The following is a 6,592-nucleotide window of genomic DNA, read 5'->3' on the forward strand; positions in this document are numbered from 1 at the left end:
TAATAGTGAAACATGGGGAAGTGATGCGTAGTGATCTATTTTTAATTTAAAATCAATTTTTGTATTAAAATGTGAAACATTTGAAAAAACTTGAAATTTTATACAACTTTCATCGTTTTTATTTTTTTGATTATTAAAAATTAATTAGTGAAAATATTGTTATTAAATTATATAGAATGTTCAGTAAGAAAATGAACGAGTTTCTATTGTACTAATTGTTTGTAATAACTTACTTACTGACTGAACACTCTGTATACATTTGATAAACAAGGTCAGATGATTATTTCTGTTTCTTATAACTTAAGCATAAAAACCAATAGTTTACTAAATATTGAGGTGCATACCATTTCTCAAAATCTTTTACTATATAATCTAGTAGACGAGTATCCAGAATTTTTTCAAAGGGGAGTGCCAAATCATTCATAAATATTATGCACACAAAAAATAAAAATTTGTTAGAAATTATAAGAATTATTGAAAATTATAAAATTTTTAAATCTATAGTGAATTAGTATAAATAAATTTTATCTATTTGATTTCAATATAAATATTAGAGAAGTAAAAAGTAATAGCTATACCAAAATTAGCAATTAGTACTAGAGGTGTGAAACAATTAGTATAAATTAGTCCTAGAGGTGTGAAATAATTAGTATAAATTAGTACTAAAGGTGTGAAATGATTAGTATTAATTAGTACTAAAGTTGTGAAACAATTAGTATAAATTAGTACTAGATGTGTGAAATAATTTGTGGTTACCTTTTGTAAGTCTTTCACAAAATTCACATTTTAGTTGTTTTTCACTTGTATGTGTACGTTTATATCTTTTTAGAACTTTGCAATTAGCAAATGTCTCTTTACAAATACCACATTGAAATGGTTTTTCTCCTCTATGAATATGTTTGTAAGCTACCAAAACAAGTAAACTGTTTTCACTATTATGATCACGTAAATGTCCTATTATACAAGAACATTGGGAAAATGTTTTCTGACAAGTATTACATGGGAATGGTTTTTTTTAATGAGTTTTTGTAAGACTTTTTAGTTAATTAGAAAAACAAAGGTTTTTGAAAAACTTCACATTTAAATTATTTTTTTTTAGTATGAAAACGTGCAAGATGATATTTTAGATGAGAACTTTTAATAAATTACTTTGGCTTATTTTACATTTAAAGGGATTTTATTTATTGGAATGCGTTTTTGTTTATTCTATCGCCCGGGGGGAAAACATGATGTCATATTAGACATTAAGGTGGAATTGATGAGGTTATTTGGAAGTAATTAAATTTATAAATCAAATAAAAAATATAGATTATAATATTTTTTTTTGTTCCATAGAATAAATATTAATTAAAAGATAATTAAGTTTTTCTCACAAAAATTATTATTAGTCTTCTAGACTAAATTTCAATTAGTGTCTCACAAGTTCAAATTAAAGTTTTCTTTGATTATTTTCATTCAGCTCTTATGTTGAGTATGTGTCAATGAAAAAATCAAAAATAATATCGTGTTAGATGGATGGAGTATTAACTATAATTTTTTTATGTCAACTATACATATTGTATAAACTTGAAATATTATCTACTGAAATGCATACCTAATTTTTATCTTATACAAGGCTTATGATAGTTAATTTTTAATATGTTTACACTGTTAACTTTACAGGCAAAAGTTAAAATTTAATATACCGTATACTTATAAAATTTCAATTTCAAATTAGTACATTAGTACAAATTTCAAAGACAGAAATATAATATGTGTAATTTCTAGTTATTTATAGAAATAAAGAACTATTTTCAGCTAAAAAAGTATATTTTTAGCAATCTACTCATGTTTATAATTATTAAAAAATCAATACATTAGCAAATAAAATTGTATTTATGTTATTAAATACTGTTTTAACTCAGAAAATATTTTAGGTTGAGCATTTTCAGATTGAGAAAATTTTCCTAAATTTGATTTAAAAATAATTTTTTTTTAACTATTATAAAATGGATTCATACATATTAATGTTCTTTGTTTTATCATTTCTTTCTGGATTTTTCTTTATCAATATGGACAAAAAGAGATATTTCACTATCAAAATAAGTTTGCAAAAAACTTTTTTTGAGAAATTTCAATTATAGAAATTAAAGTATAGTTGAAATTATGAGATTGCAGAATGTAAAGTTATTGAAAAAGTATTGAGCTTGATAGATATTTCAATTGTACTAAGAATCCAATTTACTATTTTTGAGTAACAAAACAAATATTGTACTAACTGTAAATCATAAATTTAGACATTGGATTTTAGTCTTGGGGAATTTACTTTTAAAAAGTAATAAAATTACCATAAATACTTATATATTATAATTTCTAAATGCAAATTTAATTAGAAATCTATTACTTATTTTAACTTTAAGGTATTACTTAACTTAAAAAAAAAAGAAAGAAGTTAATTATATGGTTAATACATGGTAATTATACTTTAACTTTAATTACTCGAATTATTGACATCAATAATTTTCTTTAAAGCTCTTTTAAGTTTCACATTTTAGGATTTATCAATCATGAATTATTTTTAACTTAAATGGCAACATATATATTTAACTAGCTAGCATTATAGAAAATTAATGGTAAATAACAACATTAAAACCAGTTTAAACTAGTTCAGTTATTTATATGAATATAACAAGATAATAATAAAAATATTCATATCAAAATATAGTAAAAATTATTAAAATTAGTAATCAATAATTGAACTCTTGGTGGAAATAACGTGCTATACAATTTTAAAATATTATACTATTGAAGAAAAACAATGGAAGTATTTCAATTATTGTATAATTACTGGATCCTATATTAATATAATTATTATAAGTGATAGAATTATTTTTCTCATTTTAAAGTCAAAAAAATGTTTTTCAATACAATAATATTCTGTAAAAAAGAAAAAAATGAAATCCAAAAAATTGTTACATAGCATCTTATCTCCTACACAATAGTTTAGTGGCTGGTTTTTGTAATAATTATGCAAAATACACTAATAACGAAATAAATATTCTTATAATGAGAACACTATTGATGAAGATTGGTCGGTCTTCTATATTCTCTATTTATTATTTGATGATTATAGATTTATAAATATATATATTTCTTCAATATTTTTTGATAAGTATTACATTTGAAAGGTTTTTTTTTTAGTGTATATGTATTTGTGTTGATTACGAGTTGTTAGTAATAAATGCATTTGATAAATGTTTTTCTCCTGTATAAATATGCATACTAAGTCACCAAGTTGAGCTAAATTTTTCTGACAAATATTACAATGGTATGTTTTTCACCTGCATGAAGAAGTAAATGAAATTTTAGAATAGTGTTATTAGTATATGCTATGTCAAATATGACATTTGAATACTTTTTCTCGTGTATGAACACATAAATGCCATATGAAGTTACCCTGAATATTAAAAGACTGTTGGTAAATATCACATTTATAAGGATTTTCTCCTTTATGGACTATAAATGATTTATTAGTTTTGTACATCTAACAAATGAGTATTTACAAAAATCATATTTGAAATTTTTTCTTGTATGAACTTTCAGGAGACATAGATACAAATTTTTATTAGACGCATCACATTTAAATACGTTTTCATTTCTATTAGGATGATTTTTCATACATAGCCACCTGAAAAATTAGATTAATGTTAAATAATATACCAAATTAGTTTTTATGATATTTACATAGTAACTATTATCATTAAGTTCATTTGTAATTATCATCATGAATTTATTTTATTTATTTATACACTGAATAATATGTATGTAATGTTTAACATGTTGACTTAAATAAAATAAAATACTAATTATGTTGTATATAGACCTTTTTGTTTATCATTTAAATAGCAGTTATATTTATTATTTTACATAACATTTTTTCTTAAAAGGTTTTGTTTATTTTCTGTAATAATTGTTTAACTAGCAAATATTTTTCATTACTTTTCTTTTTTTAAATTTTTTACAGCTTTGGGCTATTTTAAAAATAATTTTATATTATTTGTCTCTAATAGGAAATAAAAATAAAAATTTTATATTTTTTCAACATTTCAAAATAGCCATTTTTTATTCCATATCACAAAAAATGTTAAAAAGTTGATAACAACTTTGGAATAATTATTGAGTAACAAATTTTTTAATACATTGAGGGGTATGTAGCATTGTTGAGTACAGCTCACCCATGCTATTGGTGTTAATAAATTTAAGATTATAAATAATACACTTTTTATTTCTATTTATTTCATTCATAATACATATTAATTAGCATAGAGGGAAATGCTGATGTATTATTTCTACTAGTCTGTAGCTGAAGCTACTGACGTCAAACTAACAAAAGGCAATTGTGTTTGAGTGGCTTTTATAGACATATTTATCGATACTATCAGTTTTGTCCTATTTATTAATAACTTATTTTATTTAACAACCTGTCTTTTGCCAATTGTCATCATAGCCAACCAACTACATCTTACTTTGATATAATTACTAACAAACTGTAATAGGATTCAGTTCAAACATGTACAATATATACATATAACTTATATTTACTGAAAATCTCAAATATAACTTTACTTTGTCGTTAACATAAAACAATATATTAACTTTATTAAATAATCTCTCTCTAGTAACTAAATTACACAATTTCCTGTGTCTCCTTTAGATAATTAAAACTTATTTAAGGAGATAATGTCAATATTTTGCAGACATCGGGTTGATTCCAATTTTTGGTTTTGACCAAGATCATTAAGTATTAAACGAACCATTAACAATATGAAACATATCAATATAATATAAAATATAAATGAATAATTTTATATGAATATATCTTTTTGGTTCATTCAATATTTGTGCAATCTTATAGAAATATTTTAAAATGCATCCTTAATCAATAATTATTAGTTATTACATAATAATTCAAATTAATGTTTGCCAAACATTAATTAACTGTTAATTTGTTAAAATTGGAATATTAGAATATTTTTTAATTTTTTTTTTAGAAAAAACTAATTGATGATGAAATTATTAAAAGTTCAATTAAAATAATTATTTTTATCTTTGTTATAATTTCACTGTTATTTCTCACTTATATTTCTTTTGATTTTGTTTTGTTTTGATTTATCAGTACTATTGAATAAATGATCATTTTCAAAGTGTAATTCATATTGGTTCTATCTGTTTTTTTTTTTGCCGTGTAGATTATAACTTAAAGTCACTTCATCAAATTGAGAAATATTGCTTTCTAAATATGTTTCTAAAAAACTTTAATATAATTTGATCTATTCCTGCTTTAATTTCAGTCCATTCAATCGTTTTTGTCAAACTATAACAATAAAAATTTAATTATTTAATAAGTTTTATTCATATATACACTTTTATAAAGCGTCAAGACAATTATATATATATATTAATGATATATAATATATATCCTCAATTCTTCTGCTCTCTCTAAATATGTATAAGATTTATAGAAGATAGGGTAAGAGGGAAACGTTAAAACAGGTAGTTCAAAATTATTGATATTGATAGGAGCCTACTTAGCTTAGTTGGAAACGCTTAGCTTTAGTGCTTTGGTATTAAAGTTTGATTTTGTTGCACTAGACTATGTAAGTTCTCCCGTTCTACATAAACATAGCTTTTTAGAGAAGATATTAGAGATAAATAGAGTAGTAACAATAATAATAATAATACAATATTAACATTACTATTTACATAATCTAGAGATGATGATGCACCTAATATTCAAACAGTAGAATTAATGCTACTTTGTTCAAGAGTATTTAATATATATTTAAACTCAATTATTTCTTTATTAAGTTTATGTTATTATCAACAAGTAGTTTTTATTTTTTTTTTCAAGTTGCTTTCATCTTATTAAGAATTTTAGATAATGTCATGTTGAAATTTTTGAGTTTTAAAATTAAAAAGTTAATGAAATCAGCTCATTCTTGATAATAAATTTTAAACTGTACATTTTATTACGTATAGAATCACTAATCTATTTCAATTTTTAGGAATCACTTAACAATGTACTATTAGTATTTTTTGTAAGATACCTTATTTATACCTTCATTCAGACCAATTATAATGAGTTTTTCATATACTAAGAACAGGCAAGCTTTATTAATAATATTTCCATTACACTTTAAACAATTTATAATAGACATTTACAAATTATTTCAACTCTTACTTTAAAAATTATATTGATTAAATAAACAATGAACAAAAACGTGTAACTGCAGTAGTTGGTAATAAACTATTATTGATTAAAATGATTCCTTAAATAAAATAAAATAATAAATATAATAATGCAAAGTAAATACTCACATTCTGAAAAAGTGTACATTTGATTCAGATAGGTATTTGAATAAGTAAATATGAAGACTTCTACTTTAAATTCACAATTTAATACAAAAAATGAATGCCATAAAACCTAATTAAGATGGTAACTATACCATCAGTTTTAAAAATTACAATGTCCAAAATTTGAAGAAAAAAATTTAAAGATTGAAGAAAAGCCCAGTTCTTTTTTTAGTATATTTGAATTTTAACAACAGATATT

The 6,592-nt window shown here is 22.2% G+C and overlaps 1 long non-coding RNA gene across 2 annotated transcripts; it reads right to left on the reverse strand.

The window, feature by feature from the left end:
• Nucleotides 1-2,584: 2,584 nt before the first annotated feature.
• Nucleotides 2,585-6,592, reverse strand: LOC126904728 (uncharacterized). 2 transcript variants are annotated; one of them, XR_007703814.1, is made up of 4 exons: nt 6,358-6,592; nt 5,117-5,353; nt 3,436-3,667; nt 2,585-3,320 (listed from the first exon to the last, which is right to left on the reverse strand). It is a non-coding gene; the product is annotated as an uncharacterized LOC126904728 (long non-coding RNA). The 2 variants fall into 2 exon arrangements; XR_007703813.1 differs by having other exon boundaries at nt 3,395-3,667.

This window comes from Daktulosphaira vitifoliae, unplaced genomic scaffold (genome assembly GCF_025091365.1).
Source record: "Daktulosphaira vitifoliae isolate Bord-2020 unplaced genomic scaffold, ASM2509136v1 Scaffold_4, whole genome shotgun sequence".
Taxonomy (NCBI): Eukaryota; Metazoa; Arthropoda; class Insecta; order Hemiptera; family Phylloxeridae; genus Daktulosphaira; species Daktulosphaira vitifoliae.